Raw genomic sequence first — 12694 nt, 5'->3', positions numbered from 1 at the left:
CAGCATTTCAGGCAAAATATACAGGATTGGGAAATGCAAGTATTGTGTTTGAAGAATAAGTAGGTCAGTATATAACTAAATTGTAGAATTTGTGGTGGGAAATAAAGTGTGGAAGGATTGGAAAGATAAGAAGAGGCAAGGCCCTGGAGAGCTTGAGATGCCAACCTGAGGTCAGCAAGTATTAAACAAGTGTCCATGGGGAACAATGCCAGCATGTCAACCTCTCTAAAAGATACTGGTGGCTCTGCCATAAGAGAAGCTTAAAATTCTCCAAGTCCCCATTCATCATGCCTTTATATGTTGACTCTTACTTGTTGGTGTTCTTTTTCCAAAACATAGCCAGGTGATAAAAGTTCACATCTTATATTGTTTTCTCAATATAGCCTGGTTAGCTCAGGCCTATCTCTCTGCTTGGTTCCAAGAGCTCCGCCCAAATGTCTCCAAATCCAAAGATTTGTCCTTCTGACTCCAGCCAGCACCAAGGTAGAAGATACAATGAAATCTCTCTTGCCTCGGAGATAGGGCTTGTAGGCTTCCTCCCAGAGTGCTCCTCTCCGACCCCAGTCAATGATCCCAAGAAAACTCTCCCAAGCTCTAAGAGTTTCCTGTGTGTGTGTGTGTGTGTGTGTGTGTGTGTGTATATATATATATATATATATATATAAAATCTCCCAAAGGTAAACTCCTCCTTCTGGAGAGAGAGGGATTCTGGGTTATTTCCCAGAGTGCTCTCTGGCCCCAAGGGAGGTGTGAATTCGGATATCTCATACTAAGCCATACTAAGTCCTGAAATCTCCCAAACGTGTGAACTCCATTGAGTACTTAGATACTTATGAGCTCTCTAAAGGTGTGAACACAAGCATCGTTTCTATCAGTTGTACTTAGTACCTTGTTTCAAGTTCTGGCCCAAAATATCTCCTTCTAAGATCAAATCAATCATATTGAACCATGCCAAATTAAATAATTATTGTCTCTATCAACTCCAATGGCTTAACAGTTTGTAAAGATTCCAACACTTACTCACTTGATTTGTTTATTTATAGGAGAGATTTGTTCCAGGTTTCTGGAGCAAATGTTCTCTTATTTTTCTTACTGTGTACTATTTCATAAAATATTTATGCTTTAGAGAAGTAAAAAAAACTCCCTAAATCTTAGAGTGGATTAATAAATTCATCATGAGTTAATAAGCTTTTGGTATATTGTTTATAATGCTTTATTGGATATTCAACTGGAGGAAGCTAGGGATTCTGAGAGGCAAAAGTAAAAAAGAGTGGTAAACATTTATTAATCAGACACCATGTACAAGGCATTGTACTTAATTCAAGGAATAGTTTTCACATTACATGATCTGTCTCTAAAATAGAGATATTGACAAGCCATTCTCCAATTAATAAATGGTCAAAGAATATGAACAGACAGTTTTCAGATGATGAAATTGAAACTATTTCTACTCATATGAAAGGGTGTTCCAAATCACTATTGATCAGAGAAGTGTAAATTAAGACAACTCTGAGATACCACTACACATCTGTCAGATTGGCTAAGATGACAGGAAAAAATAATGATGAATGTCAGAGGAGATGCAGGAAAACTGGAACACTGAAGCATTATTGGTGGAGTTGTGAACGAATCCAACCATTCTGGAGAGCAATCTGGAATTATGCCCAAAAAGTTATCAAACTGTGCATACCCTTTGATCCAGCAGGGCTTATATCCCAAAGAGATACTAAAGAAGGGAAAGGGCCTGTATGTGCCAAAATGTTTGTGGCAGCTCTTTTTGTAGTGGCTAGAAACTGGAAAATGAATGGATGCCCATTAATTGGAGAATGTTTGGGTAAATTGTGGTATATGAATGTTATGGAATATTATTGTTCTGTAAGAAATGACCAGCAGGATGACTACAGAGAGGCTTGGAAAGACTTAGATGAATTGATGCTGAGTGAAATGAGCAGAACCAGGAACTCATTATACACTTCAACAACAATACTGTATGAAGATGTATTCTGATAGAAGTGGATATCTTCGACAAAGAGAAAATCTAATTCACTTCCAATTGATCAATGATGGACAGAATCAGCTACACCCAGAGAAGGAACACTGGGAAATGAATGTGGACTACTTGCATTTTTGTTTTCTTCACAGGTTATTTTTACCTTCTGAATCCAATTCTTCTTGTGCAACAAGAAAACTATATGGTTCTGCACACATATATTGTATCTTAGATATACTATATTTAACACATATAAGACTGCCTGCCATCTAGGGGAGAGGGTGGAGGGAAGAAAGGGAAAAGTCAGAATAAAAGTGAGTCCAAGAAATAATTTTGTAAAAAATTACCCATGCATATGTTCTGTCAATAAAAATTTATAATAAAAAAAGAAAAAACCTTTAGAGAACATGGGAAAAAATAAAATAAAATAAAATAGAGATATTGATAGTCCCCACTTCCCATGCATTGATGAAATAACCAGGTACAACATGACATTGTGGGAAAGGCATTAGAATTAGAAAACCTAGATGTCAATAACTTATAGTCCCCAAGGAAGACCAGTAAGGTTGGAACAGTTTGCAGCATAGATTTAGAGCAGAATTAGAAAAACATTTTCATGAGTTCAAATCTAGCCACTAATATTTACTAGCCATGTTACCAGAGGCAAGTCACAATCCTATTTGCCTCAGTTTTCTCATCTATTAAAATGAACTAGAGAAGGAAATGGTAAACCATTCTAGTATCTTGGCCAAAAAAAAAAAAAAAAAAAAAGACTCCAAAAGAGTCATGAAGAGTTGTACATAACTGAACAACTACAAAAATTAGTTATTAAACATTTGCTGGTATATGTAAGAAAACTAACCGGGCTATTTTGAAGGAGAAAATAAAGGATCTGAACTTTTAACTTCTGGCTGAATTTGAGGTGATTATTACACTGAACTGAAAGGAAGGCTGCTCCCAGAAGCCCCCCAAGAAACCTGTTCCCAGAGAACATTATAATTTAGAGAAGAGAATATTACATTTTGGCGCCCAACCCGGTGCAGACACAATCCTGATTCCAGTGGAAAAGCCTCTGATCCTGATTTCAGTGGAAAAGTCTTCTCAACCCAGAAATTAGGGTGAGTACAACAATTATAGGGCTAAAATAGTATTTCAGCTAAAATGGGACAGATGTTTAGAAAACAGCCTTCTTTTCCAATTCAAGGGAAATGTTTAGAAACCATTGCCAGACTTATAAAAAAATCAAGGTTTAATTATAACTTGGCAGCAGATCATTGATCTTTTACAAACTGTACAGTACACATCTCCTTGGTTCTCTATGGGAAAGGAATTGGATCCAGATGAGTGAAAATTAGTAGGAGAGCAACTAGGTGAATACTACAATTCCAATCCAAACTCAATTTCCAAAAATACATTTAATACCTATAATTTAATACAACTGGCTTTAAGAAATTATATAAGTATTCGAATAAGGAAAAAGAAGAAAGAGCAGGAGGGGAAGGTGCCAACTAATCTAGGTGAAAAGGATGAAGAATCAGATAAGAATTGACAGCAGGAGAAATTAGATCATTCCCCATCTCATGACCCTCCCCCCTCAATTAACCCTTCGTAAATGGAGGGAGAAGGAGGAGGGAGAGAGGCAGTAATGCAATCAGCTCCTCCTATGAAGAAGCCTATGACAAGATTAGAAAAGACATTGATTAAGGCATAAAATGAAGGACAGGATGTATCTGATTTAATACATGCATACCCTGTGATTGAAGAGCTTGACCTTTCAGGTCAAAAAAGGAGAAGATACACTCCTTTTGATCTGGAAAAAATTAAGGATTTGAAAAAAGGTTGCACTCTTTATGGGGCTACATCATCTTTTGTTAAGATGTTACGAGACAGTTTGTCTTATGAAATCCTAACCCCTAGTGATTGGAAATCAATAGTAAGGACATGTTTAGAACCTGGACAAAACTTGTTGTGGCTTTCAGAATATCATGAATTATGTAGGATTCAAGCCAGATGCAATAGGCAAACAGGAGTTAATGTACAAATCACTTTTGACCAACTAGCAGGTGAAGGTCAGTAAAGAGAGAATTCAGAACAGATTAATTATCTCATAACCATGTATGAGCAAATTTCTAAGGCTGCAATAAAAGCTTGGGGTTCCCTCCCCAGACAGAAAGATGGAAGTAAAGCCTTCACAAAAATAGAGCAAGATCCCAATGAATCCTTTGAGGATTTTGTGGAATGTTTGCAAAAAGCTGTCACAGGAACCATTGGAGAAAATGCAACTACAGAAATAATGACCAGACATCTGGCTAAGGAAAATGCCAATGAGGTTTGCAGAAGAATTATATGGGTACTACACAAAGATGTTCCTTTAAAGGATATCATAAGACGCTGTGCCACAGTGGGCACAAATGCTTATTATATCCAGACTATGATGAACATGGGAAGACAGAGTCCCTCTTGGCAAGGGACTTCTAGAGAAACTCATCAATGTTTTCAATGTAGAAAAGTTGGACATTTGAGAGCCCATTGTAGATATGGAGATAGAATGAGAAGACAAACTGAGAGAAGGCCTAAAACCCCATGTCCAAGATGCAACGGAGGCTTCCACTGTGTTTCAGAATGTAGATTGACCCAAGGAAATAAAAGGCAGGGCCCAGCCCCAAGATATCATACAAAAGACAGGTGGGGCATGATGACAGCTGACTTTACACCCAGAGATTCTTTAGAAGTTTAGGGCTCTGATGTGATCAACCAGCAGAAAAGCAATCACCTGGCAGAAAAAGATTACATGATCAGTCATCCAAAAAGCAATCAGATAGCAGAAAGGGATTACAATTGGGGAGAATACAGGTTTTTTTTAAACCAACAGGGCAGTATCCATTGCAAACAGCTGCAATGCAATTGCCAGATGATGAGGAGAGATTTAGAAGGTGGTAAATAGAAGGGAATTAGATAGGGAGAGAGGGTTTGCCTATATTTCTACAGATGGAGAAAGTAACAGATGAGTAGCAATGAGCACCTGGAGAGAGACAGAAAAGGAGAAAAACCTCAAAACAAAGGAGAAGATCTAAGAAATATCTGACACTGAAAGAGCATGGCTGATAATGAGACTGTTGCAGGACTTGAAAACCAGCAGGAATCACTGGATTCCTTGAGATGAAAAATTGTTGATAAAAGACTGTTGCAAGACTTGAAAACCATCAGGAATCATTGAATTCCCTAACACAAGATAAAACTGTTATAGAACTTGAAAACCAGCAGGAATCATTGGACTCTTTGAGATGAAAAATTGTTGATAAAGACTGTTGCAGGACTTGAAAACCATCAGGAATCATTGAATTCCCTAACACAAGATAAGACTGTTGCAGAACTTGAAAACCAGCAGGAATCATTGAACTTCTTGAGATGAAAAATTGTTGATAAAGACTGTTGCAGGACTTGAAAATCATCAGGAATCATTGGATTCCCTAACACAAGATGAGACTATTACAGAACTTCAAAGCTTGCAGGAATTATTGGATTTCTGGTACATGAACTAATGGACAATGGATTCCTTTTGGACTATTTCTAGGATTTATGGACATGTATAATCCCTCATGTTGATTCATGTTATTTGTTACATCACTACTAGCCTATATTATTTTACTCTGTGTTTATGTAATTTATGTAATATCTACCATATTGATGGATTTATGTATACCTGTTTCAAGAACCCCTTCAGAAACCGCTACTCTGATTTGATTTCCCATTTCCTTTGGTGTTTTCATCTCCCTTCCTGAGATGTCAGGGAGGGCATGATAATGTCCTTTTTATAATGTTTTCACTGCTTTTGTGAGCAGTCAGAGAAGGCATGATCATCTTTTTTGGGGTTCTCACCTCCTTGAAAAGTCAGGGAGGTCATGACCACCTTATGTTCTAAATCAAAAGAAAGCAGGAGATGTTATGGGCCAGAACTTGAAACAAGATGCTAAGTCACTGGAATTGATAAAGACAATGCTTATGTACTTAGTTCACACCTTTAAGAGCATTCACACATTAGTTCACAGATTAGAGTTCACACCTTTAGAGAGCATATATATAAGCTAGGAGCCTCAACTAGGATTGACTTCGGGAGATTCACAAGTCAGAAACCCACAAGCCCACTCTCTGGGAGGCAGAGTCAGAGTCATTCCTTCTTCCACCTTTGTGCTGGCGGGAGAGAGCTAGAGGCTGAAGCTGGAAGAGACAAAGGACTAGCAGCAAGAGTTCTTGGAACCAAGGAGAGAGACAGGCCTCTAAGAAAATTAACAGAGCTATTTTGAAGGAGACAATAAAGGATTTGGACTTTAACAGCTGGCTGCATTTGAGGTGATTATTACTCTAAACTGAAACGAAGGCTGCCTCCAGAAGCCCCTCAAGAAACCTGTACCTGGAGAAAATTACATTTCTAGAGAAGAACACTACAAGTATACACAGTGTCTTTAACTATAATGAAGAGATTGGATGGGATTGAAGGGTCAGTAAAACTTTGTTCTCTTTAAAATTATCACTCTGAAAGGAAAATTATCACTCTGAAACTGTGTTCCCTTTAAAATTATTATTCTGAAACTATATCCTCTTTAAAGAAGAGATCAGGGTTTTCCCAGGCTCCAAGGAGTCTGGAGAGAGGGCCCATCCTCCCAGGATGAGAGAAGCAACATTATTCAAGGGCAAATCAACTCCCATTGATCTTTTAGAAAAGTCACATTCTTATTCAGTTAATTCTAAATTCTCATTCAACTGAGAAATCCTGGTCTGATCAGCTCAGGCTGTCCTAGCAGCCCCGCCAAGAGCCACCCATAAAATAGGTTTCTTTTTACTCATTTCTCTGCAGAAGGTCGAAAGCAGCTTGCTGTGCTTCTAGGACCCTGCCTGCTGATAAGGCATTCTCTTCTCAGTGCCAGCCTCCATTTCCCTAATAGGACTTTGTCACTAAAGCAGTCTCTTAGAAAAACTGGCTTCCTGGAAGAAAAAACTTCCATTTTTTCAGATTAATATTTCGGGTGCGTGAATTCCTTCACAAAGAACCTGCACCGACCAAAAGAGGATTTTAACAACTCTCTGACTGCCACTAACCTCATCAAGATGATTTCTGAGGTCCTTTCCAACTCCAGATCGATCACCTTTTATAATCCTATCATCATTTCACCTCTCCACTCAATTTGTTGTTCAGGACTGTCCAACTCTTCATGATCCTATGGACATACTGACCATCAAATTTTCTTGGCAAAGATGCTGGAGGAGTTTTCCATTACCTTCTTCAGAGGTTTAGGCAAGCAAAAGTTAAATGACTTGCCCAAGATCCCACAGCTACTAAGTATCTAAAGCCAGATTTCAGGTCAGGTCTTCCTGACTCAAGGCTCAGAACTCTATCCAGTGCACCACTTAGCTGCCCTCAATTTACAATCTGCAAAATAAGAACTTTGTCCTGTTTAACTTCCCTCACTGTTGCCTTCTATCTCTAACATACTGTGATTCTCATCACTGTCCTTTTCCTCAAAAACAGAAAGCTCCAGATGTAACACAAAAGCATTGTTGTTTTACTTTTTTTTTTTTTTTTTTTTTGGCAAGACAATTGGGGTTAAGTGATTTGCCCAGAGGTCACACAACTAGGAAATATTAAGTGTCTGAGACTGAATTTGAACTCAGATTCTCCTGATTCCAGGGCCAGTGCTCTATTCACTGTGCCATCTAACTGTTGAGGTATGAGAAATGAGGGTTGAGATCCCCTGACAGCAATGAATTCCCCTGGCCAGTGTTCCAGGCTTTGTGAAAAAATTTGCAATCTCGAATGAATACAGGCAAGATCTGTTGCAAAAAAAAAAAAAAAAAAAAGTTTATTACACTAAGAAAATAACTCAGCAATCAAAATCCTGTTAGGATTTTTGCAGAGATGGGTTTACAGGTTTTGGGATACATTGGATTTTTGTTGCCCCAAGGTAGAGAGCAATTTGAGGGACTAATTTTCAACCCAAGAGACCAAGAGAGGGTGGTGATTATGCTCCAGGCCAAAATTTCCAATGGAATAGGAGGAGATTGCTATCTGGGACTTTTCCCTATGAACAGGAAGGTGGGGCCCCTCCCAGAAGGGTTTGAGATTTCTAACCCAGAACCACCCTTCCCCCAAAGATCACAGTTTACATCGTAACTACCCAAGTTAAAACCACTGAAAAAGAAAAGGAAGAAACTATTTGGCAGGAGGAGGAAGAACAGGAAGAAGGAAGATGACAAGCAGAATACCACCACACATTTATTGGGTCCCAATTCATCCATCTACTACTTTTCTATGAGAAGCAGTGCTGCTCATTGGGACTATGCCCAAAGGGCTATAGCCTTTGATGCAGCAGTGTTTCTATTGGGTTTATATCCCAGGGAGATCTTAAAGGAGGGAAAGGGACCCAGATGTGCAAAAATGTTTGTGGCAGCCCTATTTGTAGTGGCCAGAAACTGGAAACTGAGTGGATGCTCATCAATTGGAGAATGGCTGAATAAATTGTGGTATATGAATATTATGGAATATTATTGTTCTATAAGAAATGTTAATCCAGCTAATTTCAGAAAAGCCTGGAAAAATCTACATGAACTCCTGCTGAATGAAGTGAGCAGAACCAAGAGAAGAGTGAAAAAAGATTATGTGATGATTCACTGTGCTTGACTTAACTCTTTTCAACAGGTGATTTAAGGCAATTCCACTAGACTTGGGATGGAAAATGCCATCCACATCCAGAGAGAGAACTATGGACACTCTATGTGAATGTAAGCACAGCATTTTCATCTTTTTTGTTGTTGTTTGTGAATGGGACTGATGGGATGAAGTATTTCTCAGTATTGTCACATGATCCCTGTTCCCAGAACTTTGGGACCTTGGGAGATCATTTGTTCTCTGGAAGAATAAACTTTGAACCTAGAGATGCAAGGAGTTGCAGGAAGTGACATGATTTGTGGGAGGCAGCCAGCATTAGTGATCATTGGTCAAGGATGGTTACAGCCTGTTAGTATATCCAATGAGAAGGCCCAAGTCTTTTGATTTTAAACCCTGGACAAGGTGGAAGCAGGTTAGGTCCCAGGAGCAGATGGTGGGAGCATGGGATAGCTCCCAGGTAGGTGTGTCTGGGCCTCTCCCTGAAGGAAATAAATGCTTTCTCTTTATACCTGATGATGTCTCTGATTAGTTAATTGGATTGGAAAGGGGGTCTTGCACCTTTCCCACACATTTGTTTGCTTGTAGGGTTTTTTTTTCTTATGATTTTTTTCCCCTTTTGATCTGATTTTTCTTGCACAACATAACAAATATGGAAAGATATTCAAAAGGATTGTACATATTTAACCTATAACAAATTGCTTACCATCTTGAGAGGGAGGAGGTAAGGGAGGAAGATAGAAAAATTTGGAACACAAAAGTTTTATAGAAATCATTGTTGAAAACTTTACATGTATTTGGAAAAATAAAATACTATTTTAAAAAAGAGAGAGAAGTAATGCTGCTCCAGTCAAACATCTGTGATTGATAAACATCTTTAATTGGTTTACAAAATGAAGGATAAAATTTGGAAAGGAAAATAAATGCCAGACTATCTGTGAAGAGGATGTTCATTAGGTCATGTATTACGACAGGCCTTGAATCATCATGGCCATTCTTTCTCTTTGGAGGATGTTTCTTTGTAATAATACATTTCACTGATCTGCATATCTGAGAAGAAGTATGCCAGGAATACATAGAACTGACTCACAGCAGTGTGACAATGGCAACAGCATTAAACCCGAGGATGAGGTGGGATAGGAAAAGCATGTAAAAGACTGGAGAAAAAAGAGAAGTGACTTTATGAATCAGCATGAAAATGCATTTTGCATAATCTCAAATTTGGAAAAAACGTGCCTAAAAAAGAATACCTTCTCTAAAAAAACTTTCCAAATTATCATACAGCCTCTAATTATAGAACTTCAATGATCTATAATTTCCTAATCTTTCTTTATCAAGATAAATTTTCAAATTCTAGAATAATGTAAAGATAAGTAAAGGACAAGATGTTGCACTCAGATACTTTTCAAGAAAGATGTGCCCAGCTAAGTACAGCTAGTTGATAGAGACCATCGTTCAAATCCAACCTCAGACACTTATTAGCTGTGTGATCCTGGACAGATTATTTAACTCTGCCTCAGTTTTCTCATCTGTAAAATGAAATGGCAAACTACTCCAGTATCTTTGCCAAAAAAAAAAAAAAAAAAAAAAAAAATCCCAAATGGGGTCACAAAGAGTTGTACATGATTGTAACAATTGAATAAGAACAAACGTTTATCAGGGGAAAATAACCAGTCAAGCAGATATAAACAAGGCCTGAGCACCTCTACTGCCTTAATAAATCATAGACTTCATATTAAGTAGGAAAGTTTTAAATTAATTCGGAAGTTCTTAAAAGCCAATGGATGAAACTGGATTTTCTCCCACTGTATGTTGCAGATTGATTTTTTAAAATCTGAGTATAATCTGTGGGTCATGTATAAAATAGTAAACTAGTTAGAAACATATAGATTTGAATGTCTGCTAATACAGAGGAATCCTCCCATCAAACCCTTAAGAAGAAATCAAAGCAGAGTATGTTTGGAAAATAATCCCACCTCTGGTGCAGTCCTCCTCCCCCAGATCTCTTGACTAGAGGAGGACAGTTTGAACTTCAAAGATTCAGAGAAGACTTTAAAGCTCCCAGAATGTACTGTCAAAACAGCTAACATAGAGTCTCCATTAAAAGCTAAAAACAACTTAGTCACACTAAGGAAAAGCAACTTCAAGATTACACAAAACCAACAGAAAAATTTACACCAAGCATAAGGGGAATTTCATGAGCACTCCAAAGAGAGAAAAAGACTTCCAGAAGCCAGGAATTATGAGTTGCCCTTTTGCTACATGTACACTTCTAACTTAAGCTGACTTTTCCTTGCTTTTGTATTTCCACTAAAATGTCACTTTGAGGGTTTTGTTTTGTACCAACTTTTTATACTATTTACCTTAATTAATGTTACTTTCTAAAAACTAATTAAGTCTAGCAACCTAATTGATAATACCTTTGAACCATGGGTAAAAGCACTCCAGTAGGGATTCATGATTTATTCTATGAGAAAAAGATAAACCTCTCTCCAGGCCCTCAGAGTTAAATCTAAATTCTGAGGGGAGATATAGTAATAGATCCCTGAGGATGTGACCTGAAGTGTGGATGTGAGTTGAGACAGTAGCTCCAGAACATGTGACACGATATTATTAACTGACATGTAAATAGTCCATTAAAGTTCTTTACATATATTATCTCATTTGTCCTACAGTGTTGTTGTGAGATCCAAATGAGATAATATGCTACCTCCCTCATCTTGATGATATCACTTAAGTTTTTTTCTTCCTTGGGCTAAATATCTCTAGTTCATCAAATTCTCAAGTGGCAGGTTCTCCAGTATTCTTACCATTCCAGTCACTTGATCTGTATTTTCTGGATTCTCACCAGCTTTATCTCTACTTGCTCACTGTAGCATGGAGACTCTTGAGGACAGTGTTGGTGAAGAACAAAATGACTGGAAAAACTTTGAGAATGATCCAAGTGATAATCTTGCATGACTCAGCTAATTAAGTACAGAAAAGGCTGACCATAAGGTGATGAACACTCTGACCATGGCAATCCCATGACATTTCTCCCCTTTGAAACCTCAAATGATTAGTGATCTCAATGACATGCATGCTCACCCTAGTAATACAGAAAAGACTTCTATGCTTTCTCATCTTTGGTTACTCTTGTTCATGTCCTATGAATTGTCCAGAGTGAATCCCACCAACCTAGTAAGAGTCTCCCTCTAGATCTCTTAGAACTATATGATATCTAGGGACACAGCTTGTCCATATCTTTAGCTAAGACTTGCCTATCTCATTTTCTAGTTATAACTTTCTTCCATTCACCTTTTCACAGATGATTCATTGTAGCCTTAAATGTCCTCTGTGGGGATCCATGACGGTTCTTCAAGACCATATTGTCTCATGACAAAGTCATACAGCATCACCAGAAGAATAATGATGGTAAAATGAAGAGTTTCTTGTTTCAAAAAGATGTTTAGGATGATTAAGAAGCACTGCATGTTTCCAGACTGCTCTTCTCCTGTTCATTTCAATCCAGCTCACACTCCATTTGAAAAATGGCATTCCCCTATAAATGAAACCAGAAGACCAGAGAAAGTTGCAACTAAATGAAAAGATGACTTTTAGGTTCTCTATGGAAAGAAAAATTTTAAAATTAGTGTAATCAGTTTTATGATCTAGCAAAGATTTCATCTTTGGGACATCATTTTGCGGGATCTCATTTCTTTGGATATATTTAATTAGCTCATCTTGCCTTACAGGAATCTATGCCTGTTCATAATGAGCACTAACAAAAACATTACCACGATCATAATCCCTAATTTATGAATCAGCATCTATTGCAGAAGATGAGAAGGTAGGGAGATTCTATGGGAGAAAGAATTTGATGAGATGCTCTAAATGAAATCAACATACGCTTAATGATTTCAATGCAAGGGTTTCCATAGGAGAAAAAATTGGAAAAATATTTTGGAAAATATGACTCAGGATCAAGAAACAAGAGGCCAAAGGCTTTGTAGACTGTGGAGAAGTCTTATGTCTATATGTCATAAACACTTGATTTAAGAAAA

The 12694-nt window shown here is 37.8% G+C and overlaps 1 long non-coding RNA gene across 1 annotated transcript in view; it reads right to left on the bottom strand.

The window, feature by feature from the left end:
- The window catches only part of LOC116419200, a 29154-nt gene extending 16967 nt beyond the window's left edge, over window positions 1-12187 (bottom strand). The window contains exon 1 of the long non-coding RNA XR_004229449.1: window positions 11949-12187. This is a non-coding gene — a long non-coding RNA (uncharacterized LOC116419200). The remainder of the gene's footprint in view (window positions 1-11948) is intronic.
- Window positions 12188-12694: the final 507 nt, after the last annotated feature.

This window comes from Sarcophilus harrisii, chromosome 1 (genome assembly GCF_902635505.1).
Source record: "Sarcophilus harrisii chromosome 1, mSarHar1.11, whole genome shotgun sequence".
NCBI classification, from domain to species: domain Eukaryota; kingdom Metazoa; phylum Chordata; class Mammalia; order Dasyuromorphia; family Dasyuridae; genus Sarcophilus; species Sarcophilus harrisii.
This window is presented reverse-complemented; position numbering and strand designations above follow the sequence as displayed.